Source organism: Brassica oleracea, chromosome C2, assembly GCF_000695525.1.
Source record: "Brassica oleracea var. oleracea cultivar TO1000 chromosome C2, BOL, whole genome shotgun sequence".
Lineage (NCBI taxonomy): Eukaryota > Viridiplantae > Streptophyta > Magnoliopsida > Brassicales > Brassicaceae > Brassica > Brassica oleracea.
Window position 1 is genome coordinate 35,193,757 of NC_027749.1, and position 10,238 is coordinate 35,203,994.

The window sequence follows — 10,238 nt, forward strand, 5'->3', positions numbered from 1 at the left end:
ATTTTCTATCTTTATCCGGGAAAGATGGTCTGCAACTCTGTTTTCTACTCCTCTTTTATCTTCTATCTCGATGTCGAATTCTTGAAGTAGAAGTATCCATCGCAGGAGTCGCGGTTTTGCGTCTTTCTTTTGCATTAAGTGTTTAATTGCAGCATGGTCAGTGTGGACCATGACTCGCAAACCGACCAGGTATTGACGGAATTTTTCGAACGCATAAACCACGGCTAGCAGTTCTTTTTCTGTTGTTGCGTAATTTCTTTGTGCTTCGTCGAGAGTTCGACTGACATATTAAACTGCATGCAGCTTTTTGTCTTTCCTCTGGCCTAGAACTGCACCTACAGCGAAATCGCTCGCATCGCACATGCTTTCGAAAGGAAGATTACAGTCTGGTGCTTGTACGATGGGGGCAGTTATCAAGGCTTTTTTTTATTTCCTCGAAAGACTTTACGCATTTTGGTGAGAAGTCGAATTTAACTTCTTTACAGAGGAGAGAGGTGAGAGGTCTAGCGATTTTGCTAAAATCTTGTATAAATCTCCTGTAAAATCCGGCTTGCCCGAGAAAACTCCTCACATCCTTTACGTTTGTGGGAGCCGGCAGGCCAGTCATTACCTCAATCTTTGCTCGATCTACTTCTATTCCAGCAGCCGACACTTTGTGTCCTAGGACGATTCCATCGTTAACCATAAAGTGGCATTTTTCCCAATTCAGAACGAGATTCTTTTCTTCGCATCTTGCCAAAACTTAACATAGGTTATCAAGACAGTTTTTGAAACTGAATCCATATACTTAGAAATCGTCCATGAAGACTTCCATGAAGTCTTCTATCATATCAGTAAAGATCGACATCATGCATCGTTGGAAAGTGGCAGGAGCATTACAAAGACCGAATGACATTCTGCGGTATGCGAATGTTCCGTAAGGGCATGTAAAGGTCGTCTTTTCTTGATCGTCAGGAAGTATAGTGATTTGAAAAAATCTAGAGTATCCATCAAGAAAACAATAATATTGGTGATTGGCCAATCTTTCAAACATTTGATCTGTGAAAGGTAAAGGAAAGTGATCTTTTCTAGTAGCAGCGTTTAGCTTTCTATAATCGATACACATTCGATGTCTAGTGACGGTTTGCGTGGGAATGAGTTCGTCTTTGTCATTCTTCACCACAGTGATTCCCCCCTTTTTTGGTACAACATGCATGGGGTTAACCCAATTGCTATCCGAAATCGGGTAAATGACTCTGGCATCTAGAAGTTTGATTATTTCCTTTTTAACAACTTCTTTCAAGTTTGGATTTAGTCGCCTTTGGTGTTCTACTGACGATTTCGAATCGTCTTCTAGGTGAATCCGGTGCATGCACAGATCTGGAGAAATGCCAGGAATGTCTTCGAGAGAGTACCTGATGGCCTTCTTGTATTTGCGTAGTTTATTTAATAACAGTGCAAGTTCACAATTACTGGATATGAATCTTTATAGAGAAAGACATATTTGAGTCCAGCGGGCAGCTGTTTTAACTCAATCTTCGGTGCTTTTTCGGGATCCCATTCCTTCGAGAAGGATGGTTGTCGATCGACAGATTTTAGTAAGTATCGATCGACGTTAATTTCCGAAATGTCACCCTCTATGTCATCAACGCTTGCTGTTTCCATGCTCACGTCCATTAATCGTGTCTATTCTTCAGCTCTACTATCGACACTGAAAGATTCCTCTTCATCAGTTGTGAGTACTTTTTTCAAAGGATCTTCTGAGCATGAGTTTATGAAAGATCCTTCGGCCAATTAACTGATGTCATCCACGTAGGATGTCTGTTTATCGATCAAGGGTCGTCTCATCAGATTGTCCATGTCGAAATTCATTGGAATGTTTCCAATGTTTAGACATATCCTTCCCTCCTTGACATCGATTATCGCACCAGCGGTGGCTAGGAATGGTCTTCCCAAAATAAGGGGGTCCTTTGGTTCATTTTGGTATTTCAGTACTACGAAATCCGTTGGGACGTGACAGCCGTTAATCCTTATTGGTACGTCGTGAAGCACTCCCTCAGGTAATCTAACGGATCTATCGGCTAGATCCAAAGTTATTTTTGTAGGTTTGAACTTGTCGTATCCTAGGGATATTGCGACAGAATGTGGCATGAGGTTCACGCTGGAACCTAGGTCACAAAGGGATCGAGGAAACAAAACTGTCCGGATCAGGTCTCTTGATCGGGGTCTTGACTTGGATTATTGCACTTACTTCCTCAGAAACCATCATGACGCTGCGCTCAGTGGCTGGAAAGCTGTTAGATACCATATCCTTTACATATTTTTTTATTGAAGGCGATACTTTTATTGCATCACTCAATGGCATTTCCAATGTGACCTTATCGAATGCATTCTTGCAGATCGCTTTGTCTAGCTCTCGCTTAGTCTGAGTCTTGTTAGGAGGGAAGGGTGGTAGAGTCCTATACACTCTTTCAATTACCGGTTCAGCCGGAGTTTGGAGTCGATCGACATTGTTTCCAGAGTGTTAATCGATATTCACCGTGGTTTGTCGATCGACACTTGTTCGTTCTTGTCGATCGATTTCGGCATCCTCTTCTATTTCTCCTTCTTCTTCCTCGAGTTCGATGGCCTCTTCCTCAGTGTTGGGCTTCCCTCTTTCTCGAGGGATTTCTGACTCGGTACTGGGATCATCGAGGTTTATAGGGTGTGACCTACTTTCACCGGTTTCCTCAACTACAACACGTTTCTCTGTGTTGTTGATTTATATTGCTCTCGAGATGAGGCATTTTCCGCTTCTCAATAACACGGCATTAACTTGACGTTTTGGGTTCGCGTCAGTCCGCCCAGGGAGACGTCCTGTCTCTCTTTTGATGGCGGTTGCATTTTCCGCGACCTGACTGTCCAGTCTATTAATTTGTAAACCTAAAGTGTCCAACTTCCTCATCAGCTCACTGAAGACTATGTCTATCTTTCCGTTCAGGTCAGTGGCCAACTTGCGATTTCCCATGAAAGCTTGGTTTAGCCTAGATTTTGCTCTGCCCTAGCGTGATCCAACAGTAGCATCGTAAATTTGGGTAAAGCTATCGGGGTTAGGGTAATTATTTTTCAAGGTATGGCTATCTACGAAATCTATATGCTGCCCTAGTTCAGATAGGGTATCATCATCAATTTGGTAAATACCAAATTGGTTCTGTCCCTCAAGGGCAGGATGGGGCAAGTCTAGATGTTCTTTGATTTCGAGTAAAGGTGACTCATCAATTGGGTCAGCTTTTCTTCCTAACTCTACGTCTATCATTTCGTAGGATCTACCCGTAACTATATTTTGATCAAACACTTTGCTTCCTCAGGGTTTCTGGTACTGAAGTTCCCTTCACTGGCTGTGTCGAGCGTGATCTGGTAATGAAGGGTAATACCTCCGTAAAAGGTATTAATGAGTTGCGGCTCTGAATAGCCATGGTGGGGGCATTCAAGTTGGTAGCTCTTGAATCTTTCCCAGGCGTTTCTGAATGATTCCCGTTGATTTTGACGGAACGTGGAGATTTTCCTACTTGCATCCTAGTAGTGCGCCTCATCGAAGAATTGATTTATAAAAGCGCTTCTTATCTCCTTCCAACAGGTCAGAGATCCCGAACAGGTCAGAGATCCTGTTGGTATTTGGTCTACCATTTTATGGCGTCGCCTTCTAAGGAAAAAGGAAAGAGTTTACAGCGATTGTACTCGTCACTTATCAATTCTTCTAGATATTCGATGTGATAATACTGTCGCTCTGAGACGGTCCTACGGAAAGGTTTTTGACGTACCATGATTAAGTATTCGGGACTGATCCCAAATCTCTTGGTATCATCTTTTGGTAGTCTAATTGCGAACCAATTGGAATAGGTCCTTCCAGGATTTAAATAGTCTTGCAAAGGCAATTTCCTTTCATTATCTCTTTCTGAGATAGATTTAATTTGAACAGGGATTTCAGTCTCCTGTTCACCTATAATTTGGTTATTTGCGTTGCTTAGTTGACCTTTAAGTTTTCCTAGGACTACTCTTTCATTAGCATCATTGGTAAGAGAATGCTTACCTGCTTCCGGCGGGGTGTTGTCGATCGATGTTTGATGTGCGTCGTCGACCGATATTCCTGTCGACTTGTCAATCGATATTTCTTTCGCTCTGTCGATCGATATGCCTATCTCTTCGTCGATCGATGTCTGGCCGAAATCTATGTTTTCCATCTTGCAGCTCCTGTGTCAGCAGGAAAAGAGAGAAAAGTTTTAGCAAATTTAGTAGCAAAATGTAGATTAAATTCTAAACGTAATCTAATGGTAATAAGAAAGAGTCCCCGGCAACGGCGCCAAATTTGATATCACTCAAATTACCCTAAGGAGTGAATTACTCTCTCAAATAAGAGGTTCAGATGTATTATTTAGGGATCGAATCCACAGACACTCTAGGGTTACTCAATAGATTATGGTCTATAACTAAATCTAGATTGAATGGTTTATGGGTTTTAAAGCAGTAAATTGGTTGGTGAGCAAGTTTATTGCTCGATTGATTGTTCTGAGTTTGTTAACAATTGGTTGAAGTAGCTAGATTCAGGTATATTCTCTGGTATGATAAATAATACTTAATTTGGGAAATTAGGAGTTTATTAATATTAATTATTCTTGAATTCAAACAAAGATATAATCTTTTTGATTATCAAATCTGGATCTCGGACCTCAACTCCAGTTATTTTGGTCGCGAGAAAGTGTCGATCGATAATTCTTTGTGAATATCGATCAATACACCTTTAAAAATATCGATCGACAGGGTTATCTCTGTGTCGATCGATACTTCTTCCAGAAAGCTTTACGAACGGGTTTGATTTGTATTCTCTAACTCACTAGACCAACTCTTATCTGTATCTAGTCAGTTATATCATTCTATTTATTTTCAGGTATTGAGTCAAGCAATGCCTTGATCCCAATTAATCCTAGGATCTAAGTTTAATGGGTGATCAATCCTAAACTTAGCTTTAATGCATAACTAGATGATTGAACTATATTTCTAAACATCCTAACAATTGTTGTGTCAGTATTACATTTATCAACCTATTTGAGAAACCTAAATCTAACAGTAAAGACTAATCAGACATATTCACGTAACACATGGTTATGATGGTCAGAATAATACTTAAATAAATTAAATAGCAAAAGAAACAGAAATAATGAAAGCAAGGGAGTTCACGATCTTCTCTGTTTTGCAGTAGATGATCTATCTCTCCAATCCTAAGCTCTCCTCTTTCAATGGTGGCTTCTTGCCTCCTCCAAACTAGGTCTCAAAGGTCTCTAGGCAAGTCTGCCCTTAAAACAATACAAAACCCTAATAAATAGCCTAACAGGCAGCCAGGGACTAATGATGTAATTATTGAGACTTTTGTGAAACTTGAAATCTTCTAATTTTCCATTAACTCTATGCTGGATTCATAATCGATCGGTACGAGGGACTTGACATCGATCGATATTTGGTGGTGACTATCGGTCGATATTGAGCTGCGACCGTTGACGATCCTTTGCTTTCAGCGAAGCTCAAAAGATCTCTAAATAGCTCCAAATACATCATTTCCTTGCAAATAGTACCTGGACCTGTAAATACTCTAAATAGACTCTATATAATAGTAAATGTATCTTAAAACACTTATAAACCATGGCTAATAGTAGGCAAAATTCATGGTCTATCACTTCCTCAAAGGTATATCAGGGTACATGGACAGGAAAAGCGGTAGTAAGGTGGTCGGAACCTTGGATCTGGAACCTGGAAGCTGGGATCCGGAACTTGGAAGCTGGAACCCAAAACCCAGAGGTTTGGCTTTTCCTTTTGGATGAATAGTAGCGGGAACATGTGTTCTCCGGCTTCTTTTACTCCCATTTGTTCCAAATGAGTAGAGGGTATGAAGACCAGCACTCCTTGATGTAGCATTAGCATTTTCCTGGGCTCCTTTGCAGGAGGCAGAGCGGCAGTGTTCCCGGCCCTTGGGCAGGGTTCCTTTCGCGGAATGACTCCAATGGAATTTGATGAGTACTCAAAGGCGTTATATCCACCTAGCTATCAAGCTTATCTAGGATTACATTTCAACTTAGATTCTAGAACCTAAAGAGAAAGGTGGTTCTCCAGTTACCTCTTAGTGGTTCTCTGGTATGCCTGCAGTATTTCCAGGAACTCCTCGTCTGGCTCCTCCAGCTTTTGCATTTCGTCAAAGTTGTAAACCCAGTCGGAAGAAGTTGTGCCCTGTTTGAGGACCTCTTATCTTTCTCATACGTGGCGGAGTTGTGAGCCTGGATGCATTCCTGGTGTCTAGGGCTTGCTAGATTGTTGCTACTGGATTGTCCATTGATATTCATGTTGGTGATGACTGCTCCTAGTCGGAATCATGAAATCCAAAGGTTGCAGGGGCCTGCTTTGCAGTGGAGACCCGAACCAGCAGGAACCAAAGATTGTAGAAATGTGATTCCTGGTTGGGACTTGGAACCAGCTGGAACTAGCAGGGACTCGTAGGTAATTCCTGCGTTGAATCTTGCTACTGATGTTAGCATGGGGTTTCCAGCCGCACGAACCATGGGTCCGGTGAGAAGAAGTTGTTTCTTGCCTCCAGGTGGCTGGGATTGAGAAATTCTCGAGAGGATACATGTAATGTTCCTCCTACCTATCACATCGTCACGTAGTGTATGACTGCCCCTCCTTCTAAATTTTTAGGGTGTTTTATGTACAAGCGATTCGTGCTAAGCTCCACGGAATGATAGGAGGAAGGAGACACGTCGTTGAGTGTATTCTCCTGCTTCGATAGTTGATAAACCAGGAGATCCTGCTCTTAGGATACTTCCATATGGGTATGGGCCAGTATATGTCGTCGGTGCCTTAGTAGCAGCAGGGGAGATTGGTCGTTAGGCAGGGGCCACCTACCTATACTGATAATCCCATGGCCTTCTTGATCTATGATCGATGGTTCCGACTACCAGGATCGGTCCTTGGGTGCCTCCTGATCTGTAGTTGATGGTTCCGACCATTGCCTAATGGGCACGTAGCCTTGGGAGCACGGGGCTCTAGTGAGCACATGGCCTAATGGGCACGTAGTCTTGGGAGCACGTAGCTCTGTAGTTGGTAGGAGTCGGTTCTAGGGGGCACATGGCCGGAACATATGGTAGACCTGTCGATATGCTGCAGTGAGCATGATGTGTCGAGGTGCTTCAGTGAGCATGGAAGGACCCTGCTGATGAGCTGGAGATCGTGGTCTGAGCCAGTAAGTAGAGTTGTAGACGTGCTGCAGGGAGCATATATCTTCATCTCGTTGACAGTAATCGCAGGGATTCGTCGGTTATAAGCCTGTAGATGAAGATGGTCTTCTAGGTGCGAAACCTTGCCTTGGCGGCTGTAGAATTGGTGAGCTCTGGTTATGGACGTCTTGGACCCCTTTTCTTTAGGTTTAGAAACCTATATTTATAGTGGAGGTCGTGCCTCCCTCTTAGGATTTGGAAATATTCATTATATTTTTAGATAATAGATTATTTCCCTTTTTCTTAAGGGAGGTCATATGTATTGAAATACTTCCTCTTTTTCTCGGATCTAGGGAGACTCCTTCTTGTCCAACTTGCTACCTTATTAAAGGAAGATTTCCATTTATCCTAAAGCAGGATAAATCACTCGGCCTGGAAGCTGGAGGCAGGATCTAGACCCGGAGACAGGGACCCAGACCCGGGGGTAGGGACCCGGAACCTGGGGGCAGGAACCCAGAACCTGGAGGCAGGAACCCGGAACCCGGAAGCTGGAGTAATCTCTTCATGGAATATTTTTCCCCAACACTTGCATCCATCAATCGTGTGTATTCCTCAGCTCTGCTGTCAACACTAATTATTTCTTCCTCACTGGACGTGAGTACTTTTTCCAGGGGATCGTCTGAGCACAGGTCTATGAAAGATTCTTCAGCCAACTCAGAGATATCGTCCACGTAGGAAGTTTGTTTATCGATTAAAGGTCGTCTTATCAGCCTTTCCATGTTGAAGGTCATCAGAATGTTTCCAATTTTTAGACATATCCTACCTTACTTGACATCGATGATCTCACCAGCTGTAGCTAGAAATGGTCTACCCAAAATGAGGGGATCTTTCGGTTCATTCTGATATTTCAGCACAGCGAAATCCGTAGGTACGTGACAGTCGTTAATCTTTATTAGCATGTCGTCAAGTACTCCCTCAGGTACTCTAACGGATCTATCAGCAAGAACCAAAGTTATTTTGGTAGGTTTGAACTCGTCGTATCCCAGGGATATCGCAACCGAGTGTGGCAAGAGGCTTATGCTGGAACCTAAATCAAATAGGGATCGTGGAAAAATTTTATTTCGTATATTGCAATCTAGAATAAAACTGCCCGGATCAGGTCTCTTGACCGGGGTTGCGCCTTGGATTATTGCACTTACTTCTTCCCAAACCATCGTGACGTTGTGTTCAGCAGCTGGGAAGCTGTTGGATACCATGTCTTTTACATATTTCTTCATCGAAGATGATACTTTTATGGCATCACTTAGTGGCATTTCCAACGTGATTTTATCGAATGCTTTCTTGCAGATCGCTTTTTCCAGTTATTGCTTAGTTTGCGTCTGGTTAGGAGGAAAGGGTGGCAAAGTCCTATACACTCTCTCTACTGCCGGCTTGGGAGGAGTCGAGCGTCGATCGACAATGTTTTCATTATGTCGATCGATATTTACCGTAGTCGGTCGATCGATATTTACCGTAGTGGGTCGATCGACGTTGGTTTCATCTTGTCGATTGATTTCTACATCTTCTTCCAACACCTCTTCTTCGTCCTCGAGGTCAATGGCTACTCCCTCAGTATTGGACTGCTCTTTCTCTCGAGGTGTTTCTAATTCGGGATTGGGTCTATCGGGGATTATTGGTCGTGACCTAATTTCACTGGTTTTCTCAACTTCAGCACGTTTTTACGCGTTGTTGATATCTGTTGTTCTCGGGATGAGGCATTTTCCGCTCCTTAGTAATACAACATTAACTTGAGATTTCGGATTCGCGTCAGTCCGCCCAGGGAGACGTCTTGTTTCCCTTTGATGGCGGTTGCATTTTCCGCGACTTGACCATCTAGTTTCTTAATGTGTTCACTTAAAGCGTCGAACTTCCTCATTAGTTCACTGTAGATTATGTGTATCTTTCCGTTCAGATCAGTGGCCATTTTGTAATTTCCTGTGAAAGCTTGGTTTAATCTAAATTTCTCTCTGCCTCGGCGTGATCCAACAGTAGCATCATAATTTTGGGTAAAGCTATTGGGGTTGGGGATAGGGTACCGATCTTTCAAGGTTGGGATATCTACGAAGTCTACTTGTTGTTCTAATTCAGAAATGGTATCATCGACAATTTGGTAAAGAGATTCTTTGATTTTGGCTAAAGGTGGTCCATCCATCGAGTCAACTCTCCTTCCTCACTCTACGTCCATCGTTTCGTAGGATCCACCTGTAGCTACATTCTTGATCAAACGCTTTGCCTCTTCAGGGTTCCTGGTACTGAAGTTCCCTTCACTGGCTGTGTCAAGCGTGATTTGGTAGTGCAAGTTAATACCTCCGTAAAAGGTATTAATGACTTGTGGTTCTAAATAACCATGGTGGGGACATTCAAGTTGGTAGCTCTTGAATCTCTCCCATGCATTTCTGAATGATTCCCGTGGACCTTGACGGAATGTGGAGATTTTCTTTCTTACATCCCAGTAATGCGTCTCACCGAAGAAATGATTGATGAAGGTATTCCTTATCTCCTTCCAGCTGGTTAGAGAACCCGTAGGTAGTTGGTCTAGCCACTTTCTGGCGTCGCCTTCTAAGGAGAGTGGAAAGATTTTGCAGAGATTGTACTCGTCATCCATCATATCTTCTAAGTATTCGATGTGATCGGGTGGGTGCTCTGAGACGGTTCCACAGAAGTGGTTTTGACGTACCAAGACTAAGTATTCGAGGCTGACCCAGAATTTCTTGGTATCATCTTTTGGTAATTTAACTGCGGATCTATTGGAATAGGTCCTCCCAGGGTTTAAGTAGTCTTGCAGAGGCAATTTTATTTCATGATCTCTTTTTGAGATTGAATTAATTTTAACAGGGATTGCAGTCCCCTGTTCATTCATGATTGAGTTAATTGCATTGGTTAGTTGACCGTTAGGTTCTCCTAGGACTACTCCCTTATTAGCATTATAGGTAAGAGCAAACTTACCTTCTTCCGGCGGGGTGTCGTCGATCGATGTTTGAT

The 10,238-nt window shown here is 42.8% G+C and overlaps 1 pseudogene; it reads right to left on the reverse strand.

Annotated features, from left to right (window-relative positions):
• Window positions 1–8,473, reverse strand: part of LOC106324091 — an 11,686-nt pseudogene extending 3,213 nt beyond the window's left edge.
• Between the last annotated feature and the right edge of the window lie 1,765 nt (window positions 8,474–10,238).